The sequence below is a fragment of the Tachysurus vachellii genome, chromosome 26 (assembly GCF_030014155.1).
Source record: "Tachysurus vachellii isolate PV-2020 chromosome 26, HZAU_Pvac_v1, whole genome shotgun sequence".
NCBI classification, from domain to species: domain Eukaryota; kingdom Metazoa; phylum Chordata; class Actinopteri; order Siluriformes; family Bagridae; genus Tachysurus; species Tachysurus vachellii.
In genome coordinates, this window is record NC_083485.1 from 7,163,160 (window position 1) to 7,177,996 (window position 14,837).

Sequence of the window (14,837 nt, forward strand, 5' to 3'; positions counted from 1 at the left end):
AGATGTTGAATTGAACCGCCCGAGTTTGCAGCAAATTTGGAGTATTGACACTGGCGGGAATAAATATACAATGCGATTAAAGCGATATGAACCTTTGAAATGGATAACTTTATTATTACGTCTTGGCCACGGGCCCCAGAGGCCCCTGGGGGCCAAAAACTTAACGTGAAATGTAGTCCAGCTGAGTATTGCAAGTGACCAAGATGGCCCCCATGACACAAATGTGGGCCCCGGGGGCCCCAAAATGAAATACTTTGAAATGACATCGTAATTATATCTCTGTTGTCTGTGCCCTTGGCCATGGGCCCCAAAGGCCCCCAGGGACCACGGGAAGCCGCAAAGCTGACAATGTGAAATTTTGTCCATCTGAGTAGTGTATGAATGTCTTCCAGGGACCATGATGGCCCCCATGGCACAAATATGGCCCTCGAGGGCCCCAAAAATAAAACAAAAGTAAATAAATAAATAAATAAATAAGTAAATAAAAATTGTAATAACAGTATAATAAAATCTCTGTTGTCTGTGCCCTAGGACATAGGCCCCTAATACCCCCAGCCAGATGTTGAATTGAACTGCCTGAGTTTGCAGCGTATTCGGAGTATTGACACTAATGGGAATAAATATACAATGTGATTAAAGCGATATGAACCTTTGCAATGGACCCCAGGGGAGCAAAAATGAAAGGCCTTGTAATGACCAAAAAGGCCTCTGGGCCAGATGTTGAATTGAACCACCAGAGTTCGCAGTGAATTCGGAGTATTGACACTAATGGGAATAAATATACAATGCGATTAAAGCGATATGAACCTTTTTGTTTTGTTACCGTTGCTATGGTAAAACATTTCGCTTGCTCAAATAGCAGGATTTCAGGATTAAAGCTCTTAAAGCTTTATAGGCCCCTAATGCCCCCAGCCAGATATTGAATCGAACCACCTGAGTTTGCAGCGAACTCGCAGTATTGACACTGATGAGAATAAATATACAATGCGATTAAAGCGATATGAACCTTTGCAATGGACCCCAAGGGAGCAAAAAAGCAAATTGGCTGTAGTCTGGTGTTTGGATGGTCATTAGGGTCAGATTTGGGTAAGACCACACATGGTCTTTGATTTTTGGACATTTACAATCAATGGAGTAATAAATTGGCAGTATCAGCTGATTTGCTGGAGTACAATGAATGTTAGGAACATTAGGGATTCATATTGAGTTAATGGTCCTATAATAGTCTTATATACGGAAGCTTGGCAGTCAAAAAAGACAAAATGTTAGGGACTTATATCGAGAAGTTGGAATTTACAACATCGGAATGTTGGGTCTGAAACTTTCAAAAAAGTAAAACTGTTAGGGACTTACAGTATATCAAGAAGTTGGATTTTTTAATTCAATGTTGGGTCTGAAACTTAGTCCAGAGCCCCCTTTTTCGTTGGAGGTGAATTACACCAAAACCAGCTTCTGATACGAAGGTCATAGAAAGACGATTTTTTTTCCTAAAATCTCAGAATCGTGCCAGGAGCTTGGATCAAAATCCCGAAAAAGTGCAAAATGAAGAAGTTTCCAGTTTCTTGATATAGTTCCCAATCAGTCCCTAATTAGGTCTCACTGACCGAAGTTGGAATTTTTGATGGCTCATATTATAGAACGTGGGTGAAAAACCCAACATCGCGTTTACCTTCGTTGTCTCCCATTCATTTATATTGAAATCCGGATTCTTGATATGCCAGCTTTTGTTGGAAATACCAGTTTATTGAACCCCGTTTCTTGATATAATTTAAGGCGTTTTTTCCGTCAGGAGGTGGCGCTATCAATTACACAATTATTATTTAATTTTAATAATTTGTTCTACTGAGACCTCATGCAAATGAAGTCTAATATTGACCTCACTTGTACAACAGAGCAGTGTTATGTCTTTATTATTAGGTCTAGGCCATGTGCCACAGAGGCCCCTGGGGGCCAAAAACTTTTTAGTCTATCTGATGGTACAAGATGCCCTGCGATGGGTTGGCACTCCGTCCAGGGTGTATCCTGCCTTGATGCCCGATGATGCCTGAGATAGGCACAGGCTCCCCGTGACCCGAGGTAGTTCGGATAAGCGGTAGAAGATGAATGAATGAATGAATGAATGATGGTACAAGAGAGCAGTATTATCACTTTATTATTAGGCATGTGCTGCAGAGGCCCCTGGGGGCCAAAAACATTTTAGTCTATCTGAGTAGTGCACGCAAGTACACTTGGCCCCTAAGTGACCAAGATGGCCCCCATGACACAAGGATGGCCCTCAGGGGCCCCAAAGTGAAATTTTTGAAAATGAGAAAATAAGTATATCTCTGTTGTCTGTGCCCTTGGCCATGGGCCCCGAAGGCCCCCAGAGGCCCCTGGGGGCCAAAAACCTGAAAATGTGAAATTTTGTCCATCTGACTGGTGTATGAATGTCTGCCAGGGACCATGATGGCCCCCATGGCACAAATGTGGCCCCCAGGGGCCCCAAAATGAAATTCTTTAAAATGAGAAAATAATGGTATCTCTGTTGTCTGTGCCCTTGGCCATGGGCCCCGAAGGCCCCCAGAGGCCCCGGGGTCCAAAAACCCGACAATGTGAAATTATGTCCATCTGACTGGTGTACGAATGTCTGCCAGGGACCACGATGGCCCCCATGGCACAAATGTGGCCCCCAGGGGCCCTGAACATAAAAGTGTTATCGTAATGACAATATATCAATGTTTCAGTTATCTGCGACAGACGCTGAACAGAACTACGTCGGTTTGGGGCCAATCCGGACTGTTGACGCTAAAGGGACTAAATGCAAATGTTGCGTGAATTAACCTTTAAGTAATGAGAAGGTGGTCTCCAGCAAGAGGTGGCCCCAAGGGGCCCTCGAATAAAAATTGCATTTTAGGCCTAGGATTTGAAGTAGTTCATCCACGTCTGTAGGCCATGGGCCCTGAAGGCCCCTAGAGGCCCCCGGGGGCCAAAAACCCGACAATGTGAAATGTTGTCCATCCGACTGGTGTACGAATGTCTGCCAGGGTCCGTGATGGCCCCCCAGGCCGAAAATATAATAAAATCTCTGTCGTCAGTGCCCTAGTAATAAATATACGACGCGATCGAAGTGATATGAACCTTTGCAAATGGACCGCAGGGGAGCAAAAATCAAAGGCCTTGTAATGACTAAAAAGGCCTCGGGTGTCTGGGCCAGATGTTGAATTGAACCGCCCGAGTTTGCAGCGAATTTGGAGTATTGACACTGACGGGAATAAATATACAATGTGATTAAAGCGATATGAACCTTTGAAATGGACCCCAGGGGAGCAAAAATTAAGGCCTTGTAATGACCAAAAAGGCCTCAGGTGTCTGGGCCAGACGTTGAATTGAACTGCCTGAGTTTGCAGTGAATTTGGAGTATTGACACTAACGGGAATAAATATACAATGTGATTAAAGCGATAATGCTAGATTAGAAGGTGGGCCCATAGAGTTACTGGAAAACCTTTTCCTAGCTCAAATGGCAGGGTTTTAGGATTAAGGCTCTTAAAGCTAGAAGTTTGGCCTTTGAACCCTTATATATTGAGAAGTTGGTCTCAACCTACTGCACCTTTGGGGCCATATTTAGACCATTATTTTTTTTTACAATAAAGATGTGAATGTTTACATTAGCAAAATCCAAGACTACCAATATCTGCAGATAGTTTATCAATGAGCACCATCTACACCAAAGACTATTTCTGAGCATTAAGGGAGTTAAATTTGTAAGCTTTAAAATCAATATTAATACTTTCCTGCAAAGCTGGTAGGTATATTTGATAATTGTTTAACTCTTGGACCACCGTCAAGCTTATACTCAAAATATTACAAAGCCTTTGAAAAACCTTCACCTTAAATCAGTGAACATTATATTAACTCTTCTGCCCAATCAACATTAGAAATATGGAAACATTAATTGTACAATACTTTTATACCACACATCAGTAAATCACAAACTCATTTTTTTTCCAACATGAATTTTTATTAAACAGATATCACATTATCTAGCCACATTTTTCCTTTTTAACAAAAAAAGTAAACAATTTTAATAAATGATTAACACGTGTCGTCCCCCCATTCTTTGCCTTTTTTAAAAGAAATTCGGACAATATAATCAGTATTTAACACAGTATTTACGACACGTGTTGCACCCCTCCCTCCCCTCTCTGCTTCTCTTTGGTGTTCTTCACTCCAAAATCTTTTCAAGCAACTCATGTCCTCCAAAGGCTCCACCTCTGCTTCTCTACCTTGTCCAACTTGATCTTCAGTCCCCTCCTTCTCAAATAGCTCCACACTTGTCTCTGCTTCTCTTCCTTGTCCTTCTTCACCTTCGCTCCCATCCATCTCCAAATTCTCCTTTTGCATCTCAGCTTCTATTTTGAGAAGACAATGACAAGTTCTTATCTACACATACAATTTCTAAGTATGTACATTAGGTATTGTATTATATGGATGTGTATGAGAATTATAATTACCGGAGGTGCACATCGGCACAGATGTAGAGCCAACCTGTTGTCTTTTGATGTTACCTAAAACTGCATAAAAAAAAAAAAATACGTTCAATATTTATTGCAGTTACTTCATCTTTATCATTGTACTTTGCCATAACTCTTTGTTTACAATTACCAGATATTGGTGTGGGGACTTCAAATACACTTGACTGATGAAATGCTTCAATTTTTGATGACTGACTCTTCGGTACCTTTGCTGTTCCTGTGCTTACGAAGGCTTGTTGCATCTAAAAAATTAATACAATTAAGAGCTCAAATAATGTCTTGGTTCTTTTTGCTAATGTAGTTGTAAACGGAGTAAACTAGTGTGCTCTTACATCAACGGGGACCTTAACTGCAATCCTGCCCAAAATCAAAGATATCTGAATTTTTTTAAACATGCACACAAAACCTTTTTAATCGCTCACTTACAGTGGCAAAGATCCAAGTTCTAAGTCCCTTTACTGTAAAAATCTGACCCAATATCTAAATACAAGTCCCTTTACTGTAAAAGAAAGATATATATCTTTATACACAAGATTCTTGTAGACTTACCTTGGGTGTCTTGAGTGTGACAGGATTAGGTTTAACAAAGCTTGCGTGCTGTGTGTTGATATCTAGGGTAAAAGTGACAAATTGGACTGTAACTCCTCTCTTTGCAGGCTTTTACTAACGTGTTCCAATTGACTCACTTCAACTTATAAAATCTCACCTCCTTTTGCGGAACAGGGCGTTTTCTGCCTCCTTCCTATCCATTTCTCTCACTTGCTCCTCCTCCCCTCCCAAGTCGCTCTCTGGATACTCCGGTGTGGGTTTCCCAACACCGGACACGTCTTCCGTTGAGCTCGCCAACCTTTTCTAGAAAAGATAATATGCGTTTTGAAAGAACTTGTATGCGTGTGGAAACAGTGAATGCAAGTGAATGAATTTATGTAGGTTTGGAAGACTAAAACTGATGATGTCTTCGCAGGACACGACTACCCGCTCTTCTTTTTTTGGCCACATTCGTTATCCTTCGTCTGGGTTTCTTCTCCCTCTCTTCTAAATGGCCACTTTCAGATGAGCTCTCAATTTCTTTCTAGAAAGATAAGACAAATTTTGCTCTTTTCTACTTAGGACTGTAAGTGTAGATCAACATAGTGTTGTACACTAAAGGTTCTTAAAGCTAGAAGTTGGGTGTTTCAGACATTACATACTGTGAAGGTGGTCTCTAATGACCTCCCACACATTCATGTCAACTTTTATTACTTTTGTGTGACATGGAAAATCTAGGTTGTATCACAGTAGCTCAATGGTATAGAGCAGTGGTCTTCACTATTTTTTACACACTGATAGGACAAAGACACACTGATTTGTCCACACTGATAGGACAAAGTCAATAGGAGAGCCACTTTCACCGCAAAGTATGCCAAGTCACATTGCTTTGTTGCTGTTCATTTTGTGCGCGGGATTGTTTGATAAGAAATCGATCCATTTTTTAGTCCGTGTGTACAGTAAAAACACGGTTGTTAACAAGTTGTTAACTAGCATGAAACACAAACTAGCTTCTGGCAGGCCACCAAAAACTGGCTATTGCGCAGAACGCAGTGAGTCAGTGACGAGTCAAATAATATATAAATATATATTATTATTTGTAATAGAGCACATTCGTTTTTCTATGCTTCCCTGATTGTTTTTAATGTTATTTAAATGAAAAATAAATTTTAACCACATGATCATATCATCGTATTATTTACTGCCTGTCACGAACACGGGATAAAACGGACCCAGATGCAGGATAGACAAATAAACAGGGTTTAATAACAGAAGTACACAAAACATGACACGGACTAGAGACAGGCCCAGACAACAGTTGATTCTGCGCCGGACAAGGCAACGTGGCACAGTTAAATAGACAATGATGATAACAATAGGAATCAGGTGTGTAGAAACGGGGGAAGCAGACAAAGGTGGGGCAGACACGTGACGAGGAACATAAACAAAAGGCACGTGGCCATAGTCCAGGCTGAGTCCTGACAGAGCCATGCAAGCCGCATATTAAAGTTTGGTGAGCCGCAGGATGATCGCGAGCCACGCAATGAGTAACACTGGTATAGAGAAACACTAAATTGTCAAAAGTTTGGAACAACTACCATTACAATGAACATGAACTTTAATGACATCACACTCTTAATCTGCAGGTTTAATGCTGAGTTGGCTGCATAAGGATGTTGTTAAGGATGCAAGGATTACAAGATTGAGTCTTCCATCCATCCATCCATTTTCTACCGCTTATCCGGGGCCGGGTCGCGGGGGCAGCAGTCTAAGCAGGGACGCCCAGACTTCCTTCTCCCCAGACACTTCCTAAAGCTCTTCCGGGGGAATACCGAGGCGTTCCCAGGCCAGCCGAGAGACATAGTCCCTCCAGCGTGTCCTAGGTCTTCCCCGGGGCCTCCTCCCGGTTGGACATGCCCGGAACACCTCCCCAGGGAGGCGTCCAGGAGGCATCCGAAACAGATGCCCGAGCCACCTTAGCTGACTCCTCTCGATGTGGAGGAGCAGCGGCTCTACTCTGAGCTCCTCCCAGGTGACCGAGCTCCTCACCTTGTCTCTAAGGGAGCGCCCGGCCACCCTGCGGAGGAAACTCATTTCAGCCGCCTGTATCCGGGATCTTGTCCTTTCGGTCATGACCCAAAGCTCATGACCATAGGTGAGGGTAGGAACGTAGATCGACTGGTAAATAGAGAGCTTCGCCTTGCGGCTCAGCTCTTTCTTCACCACAACAGACCGGTACATCGACCGCATCACTGCAGAAGATGCACCGATCCGCCTGTCGATCTCCCGCTCCATCCTTCCCTCACTCGTGAACAAGACCCCAAGATACTTAAACTCCTCCACCTGAGGCAGGAGCTCCCCACCAACCTGAAGGGGGCAAGCCACCCTTTTCCGGTTGAGAACCATGGCCTCGGACTTGGAGGTGCTGATTCTCATCCCCGCCGCTTCACACTCGGCTGCAAACCGTCCCAGTGCACGCTGAAGGTCCTGATTTGAGGAAGCCAACAGGACAACATCATCTGCAAAAAGCATAGACGAAATCCTGTGGTCCCCAAACCGGACTCCCTCCGGCCCCCGACTGCGCCTAGAAATCCTGTCCATATAGATAATGAACAGGACCGGTGACAAAGGGCAGCCCTGCCGGAGTCCAACATGCAGAGGGCCCCGGACCCCATACTCCCAGAGCACCCCCCACAGGTCACCACGAGGGACACAGTCGAATTGTAGTTGGAACACACCATCCGGTCCCCCTTCTTAAACAGAGGGACCACCACCCCAGTCTGCCAGTCCAGAGGCACTGTCCCCAGCCTCCATGCGACGTTGCAGAGGCGTGTCAACCAAGACAGCCCCACAACATCCAGAGACTTGAGGTACTCAGGGCGGATCTCATCCACCCCCGGTGCCTTGCCACTGAGGAGCTTCTCAACTACCTCAGTGACCTCAGCTTGGGGGATCGACGAGTCCACAACTGAGCCCTCGGCCTCTGCTTCCTCAATGGAAGACATGTCGGTGGGGTTGAGGAGAACCTTGAAGTACTCCTTCCACCGTCCGAGGATGTCCCCAGTCGAAGTCAGCAGATTCCCACTCCCACTGTAAACAGTGTGAGCAGGGCACTGCTTCCCCCTCCTGAGGCGCCGGACGGTTTGCCAGAATTTCTTCAAGGCCAACCGATAGTCCTTCTCCATGGCCTCACCAAACTCCTCCCAGACCCGAGTTTTTGCCTCCGCAACCACCCAGGCTGAAGCTCGCTTAGCCCTCCGGTACCTATCAGCTGCCTCCGGAGTCCCCCGAGCCAACCAGGCTCGATAGGACTCCTTCTTCAGCTTGACGGCATCCCTTACTTCCAGGGTCCACCACCGGGTTCGGGGATTGCCGCCACGACAGGCACCGGAGACCTTACGGCCACAGCTCCGAGTGGCTGCGTCGACAATGGAGGTGGAGAACATGGTCCACTCAGACTCAATGTCTCCAACCTCCCTCGGGATCTGGTTGAAGCTCTGCCGGAGGTGGGAGTTGAAGTTCTCTCTGACTGGAGACTCTGTCAAACGTTCCCAGCAGACCCTCACAGTACGTTTGGGTCTGCCAAGTCTGTCCAACTTCCTCCCCCGCCATCGGATCCAACTCACCATCATGTGGTGATCAGTTGACAGCTCCGCCCCTCTCTTCACCCGAGTGTCCAAGACATACGGCCGGAGGTCAGATGAAACAACCACAAAGTCGATCATCGACCTCCGACCTAGGGTGTCCTGGTACCATGTGTACTGATGGACACCCTTATGCTTGAACATGGTGTTCGTTATGGACAAACTGTGACTAGCACAGAAGTGCTACTGCCCACATGAGCGTTGAAGTCCCCCAGTAGAACGATGGAGTCCCCGGTTGGAGCACTTTCCAGCACCCCTTCCAGAGACGCCAAGAAGGTCGGGTACTCTACACTGCCATTTGGCCCGTAAGCACAAATAACAGTGAGAGACCTATCCCCGACCCGCAGGCGCAGGGAAACGACCCTCTCGTTCACCGGGGTGAACTCCAACACATGGTTGCTGAGCTGGGGGGCTATGAGCAAGCCCACACCAGCCCGCCGCCTCTCACCGTGGGCAACTCCAGAGTAGTAGAGAGTCCAGCCTCTCTCAAGGAGTTGGGTTCCAGAGCCCAAGCTGTGCGTGGAGGCGAGCCCAACTATCTCTAGTCGGTATCTCTCAACCTCCCGCACCAGCTCAGGCTCCTTTCCCCCCAGCGAGGTGACATTCCATGTCCCTAGAGCCAGATTCCGTGTCCGGGGATTGGGTCGCCGAGGCCCCCGCCTTCGACTGCCACCCAATCCACATTGCACCAGCCTTGAGATTGAGTCTTTAAATCACAATATTGTGCAATTAATTAGTACTTTTTTATTCGATTGACAAATGAATATTTCTATATTCCAGCATCATTGGTATGAATAGATGAAATTATAATAATTTGACTTTTTATATAGTAGGTGCTTAAAAGTGGTCGATGCACATGTTTCATTGAGCAGGAAGTCGTGCATAAATGTCCTGCATAAGAACCTGCTTTGGTGCAGTTCTGCTTTAATCCTGTGAACATTAAAATGTTAACTTTTCTGCCTGAGAATGATCCTTTTCCCATCCCCCACTACACATGCCTTCATGCTCTGCTGACCACGCCCCTAACCAGTGTTGTCATCACCAAGTCTGCTGTGATTGGTTGCTGTGTCTGACACAGGTTGCCGGGAAAATTTTCTCCTCGTGTCTTTAGCATAATAACAATAGGAGGATTGCGTGTGCATCTTGAGGTAAGAGTTAAGGCTTATATCACATTTATTTCTGCTTCTACATGTGAATAGAGTTTTGAAAGGGTGTTTTAAGCTGTAAAATAGTATATTAAGCTGGTTGATATTGCTAAAGGCATTTCAATTTCTCTTTCCCACCTTATGAACATTCAGTAAAACAACAAGAAACTCCTCTATCAGCTGGTCTTTCAAACCAACACCAGTGATTTATTTCACAATTTATAATTCACAAACACCAATTGTACCGAGGCAGAAAGTCTGAGCCATTTTGCCATGTATTGTGAGCATAAGAAATCCAATATCTGCTTACATGTCCCTAAAATTAAAAAAATCTCTTTATTCATGTTTAGAAAGAAAAATGAGTGGAAAGACTCCAATGTATGCTCCCCTGAAGGCCAAGGGTGAGTCAAAGGTGAGAGGAAATTAAATGTTTTTGATATTAAGGATGAATCAATAAATTTAAATTGTAAATGTTGCCATTTGCATACTGTATTTTCATATTTTCATAAAGCTGCTGTGAGACAATGAGCATTGTTAAAAATGTCTCAATACAATATATATAACAAACGTATAAATAAAATTTAACATTTTTGGAAAATTGAAATAAAAATTAATTGAATATTGGGCACACGAATTTCAGTCACACTTTTGATTTATCTTTAGGATTTGGGTTCTTCACAGGACAAGGAATCTACGGAACAGGTGAGTGGCAAATGACTGTTTATATGACGTGCACATGAATAACAGTTATATGTTATCTGATAAAAATCCAATTTACGTCCACGTGTTTCTTCAATTGTCTCTTTAAAAATCACACATTTTCTTTATCAGATCAGTAGTTCACAGAAAGGCAAGTCTGAGGACAAGGTATCAGGGGAACCCATTGTAGGGACCTGTGGTGAATCAAAGGTAAGTGGTAGTGAACTGTTTTTAATTTTGTGCATAATAGTCATACAAAGAATTACAGACAATTACGTTAGAAGTTGGGTGTTGAAATTCGTATATATATTAAAAAGTTGGTCTCAATGGCCTACTGTACATTTGGGGCCATATTTACACCCCTTGCTTTTGTGTGAGAAAGGCAAGTTATCATATTTACACTAGCAAAACCGGGCCTATCGAACGTAGCTTGATGGTAACGACGGACAATATGTAACGGCTTCACTACTCTGTCTGAGCGTTCTCCTTCTTCCATGCCCCTCACATGCTTTTATTTACACACGCCTACTTTCATGCTCATCCTCCAGATGTTCCTGAGAAATATCAAAATATTCTCGAAATGTTCCTTCCTATTTCTCTGCACACTCTCCTATTAGCACCTTTCCATCTCTATCTTTAATCACTGTTGCCCATTCTCCCCTTCTCTATGTTGCTAATCTGTACAAGTCCTTCTTGCCTTCCCTCGTGTCTAACTCGACTAATCGTTTGCTGTCCGCTTGGCCTTTGCCACGTCCCTCTTCGTCTACGCTGCGATTCCTTGAAATCCTTTATGCTTTCTTCGGTCCTTTGTACGTCCAACTTCTTTTTAGATCGCCTCTTCCTCTGAATGCTGTACTATACTTCCTCGTTCCAGTACCATGTTACCTTATCTTCTTTTCTCCTTCTGGGTGGCACACATAGCATCCTCCTACACGTCTCCCTGATTACTTCTGCTGTAGTTTCTGCTGTAGTCCTAAGGAAACTCTCAAAAGCCTGTGACATTTTTCCTTTGGCAACTTCCAGCACATGCTTTTCTTTCCTCTCCTCTTCTTCCTGACTGCCAGAGACATCTTACCCATTGCCATCCGATGCTATCTGGCTACACTCTCTCCTGCCGCCGCTTTGCAGTCCCTGATCCCACTCGGATTGCCTCGTCTGCATAGAAACACTGTGTACTCCTACCTCGACTATTATGTGTACCTCTCTCGTCTGGAAATAAGTGTTAATTACAGACATTTCCGTACGGTTAGCAAAGTCCACCACCGGGTTCTGTCCCGTAAAGCCTTGCCCTAGCTCGACTGACAGGGTTTTTAGAATTAAAGCTCTTATAGCTCGAAGTTGGGTTCAGTGACCTACGGCACATTTGTGGCCGTGTTTGGAACGGCCGCTGAATTGAGCCATGTTTGTTTTGTTATCGTAGTTATGGTAAAACATTTCGCTTGGTCAAATAGCATGGTTTTAGGATGAAGCGTATTAAAGCTAGAAGTTGGGTCTTTGAATTCTTATATATTGACATGTTGGGTTCAGGGACCTACGGCACATTTGTGGCCATATTTAGAACGGCCGCTGAATTGATCCATGTTTCTGTTGTTACCGTAGTTATTGTGATACATTTTGCTTGCTCAAATAGCAGGATTTTAGCCTTAAAGCTCTTAAAGCTCGAAGTTGGGTCTTTAAATTCATATGACATGTTGGGTGCAGTGACCTACGGCACATTTGTGGCCATATTTAGAACGGCTGCTGAATTGATCCATGTTTGATTTGTTACCGTAGTTATGGTGAAACATTTAGCTTGCTTAAATAGCAGGATTTCAGGCTTAAAGCTCGAAGTTGCGTCTTTAAATTCATATATTGACATGTTGGGTGCAGTGACCTACGGCACATTTGTGGCCATATTTAGAACGGCCGCTGAATTGATCCATGTTTCTGTTGTTACCGTAGTTATTGTGAAACATTTAGCTTGCTCAAATAGCAGGATTTCAGGCTTAAAGCTCGAAGTTGGGTCTTTAAATTCATATGACATGTTGGGTGCAGTGACCTACGGCACATTTGTGGCCATATTTAGAACGGCCGCTGAATTGATCCATGTTTCTGTTGTTACCGTAGTTATGGTGATACATTTTGCTTGCTCAAATAGCAGGATTTTAGCCTTAAAGCTCTTAAAGCTCGAAGTTGGGTCTTTCAACCTTTATATATTGACATGTTGGGTGCAGTGACCTACGGCACATTTGTGGCCATATTTAGACCCTACTTGGTTTTATTATTATTCTTAAAGCTTTGGACTTATAGATGTTGGAGAAAGTAGTGTTACAGTAAAACTAATTCTTCAGTAAAACTCTTCATATTTACTCCTGGAATTAAAAGATCATATTGTTTGTGAGATTGTTATTGTTAGTTGTCATAAACAAAATGTTTTTTCTACATTTATTAATTGTAGGTTAACCCTGAAGAAACATCTCAAAAACCATGAAAACTTGGCGTTTACAAAGGTAAGTGGTATTAAACTAAACTTTAAACTTACCTAATACAGTTTTACCTACATGAATCAATTATAGATTATCAAATAACTACTGGGGATCTTGCTAGATATCTTGCATCTGAGCATGTCGGTGTTGAAAAAATTGACTGTGTGACAATTGAATACTATTGTTTAAATTTTTATGTTGCAGTTCGAAGTCGTCTTGCGTATGTCGAGGTACTCCTAGAAGGTCTTCTTGAGGATGAAGAAAACATCCTTGATGATGAAGAAAAATCCTTGAGGATGAAGAAAAATGTTGTTAATATTCTGGAATGTTTATAATTTTGCATATAATGACATACAATGTAGGTTAGCGGACGTTCAAGTATTACATCCTAGAGGATGAAGAAGAAATTGTTAATAAGTTGTTAATCTTTGTGCTTGTCTGAATTTTTTTTTTTTTTTTTTTTTTAGAGTAAGAGTAAATGGTTCATATTTCAAAAAGATACATTTAGAGTTTAGTCATCCAGCATGTCAATATGCACACAACATGTACATACAAGTCGATTAATTGTAACCTTTCACTCTGCACATTCCTCTTCAATGCCATAGCCTTAGAACAATTTCTGTAATTCTTTAATATTTATTTACTGTATATGCTTTGATATATACCACTTGCTGTAAATATGCTATACGTTTATCTGCACTTTTGCACGACTGCTACATTTTGCACTTCTGGTAGATGCCAAACTGTATTTCGTTGCTGTGTACCTGTACAATGCGATGACAATAAAGGCCCAATACGGTCAAACCCAACTCGGCTATGCTGGGATGTTGTGCTGGCTATAGAGACCCAACATCTTAATATAAACCCAACATGTACATACAAGACCCTTAATTGTAAGTCACCAAGCATAGATGGACACAACCTAAAGAAACTCCCTGGAGTTCAATGTTGACTTCAAAGGTGACTCATGAGTGAACACCTGCAAAGTAACAAGGGCCAAGGCAATATGCAGTAGAATTGATTCATATACATATATATATATATAAAGCCAATACGATCAATGGCGCCCTGGTTCTACTGGGATATTCGGGGGCTATTGAGACACAACCAAACAGACTAAAGTCGGATGTTGGCTTGGACGGTCAAATCCAACTCGGCTATGCTGGGATGTTGTGCTGGCTATGTAGACCCAAACAAGCATACTAAAGTCGGATGTTGGCTTGGCAAACACTGGCAAGCTATAACAATGTCTAAGACAACATGAGCCACAATTAACACAAAGATACAGTAGGCCCAAGACGGTCAAATCCAACTCGGATATGCTGGCATGTTGGGCTGGCTATGTAGACCCAAACAAGCAGACTAAAGTCGGATGTTGGCTTGGCTCAAGAGCAAACACTGGCAAGCTATAACAATGTCCAAGACAACATGAGCCACAATTAATGCAAAGATACAGTAGGCCCAAGAAGGTCAAACCCAACTCGGCTATACTGGGATGTTGGGCTGGCTATGTAGACCCAAACAAGCAGACTAAAGTCGGATGTCGGCTTGGCAAACTCTGGCAAGCTATAACAATGTCCAAGACGACATGAGCCACAATTAATACAAACATACAGTAGGCCCAAGACGGTCAAACCCAACTCGGCTATGCGGGGATGTTGTGCTGGCTATAGAGACCCAACATCTTAATATAAACCCAACATGTACATACAAGACCCTTAATTGTAAGTCACCAAGCATAGATGCTAAGACAACATGAACCATAATAAATACAAATGTACACTAGGCCCAATATAGCCAAAGGCAACTCAGCTATTCTGGGATATTGGGCTGGTTTTTAAGA

At 43.3% G+C, this 14,837-nt stretch overlaps 1 long non-coding RNA gene across 1 annotated transcript; it reads right to left on the reverse strand.

Moving 5' to 3' along the window:
- Positions 1–4,264: 4,264 nt before the first annotated feature.
- On the reverse strand, positions 4,265–4,755 carry LOC132840723 (uncharacterized). The gene is made up of 3 exons (XR_009647825.1): positions 4,644–4,755; positions 4,493–4,552; positions 4,265–4,390 (listed from the first exon to the last, which is right to left on the reverse strand). It is a non-coding gene; the product is annotated as an uncharacterized LOC132840723 (long non-coding RNA).
- Positions 4,756–14,837: the final 10,082 nt, after the last annotated feature.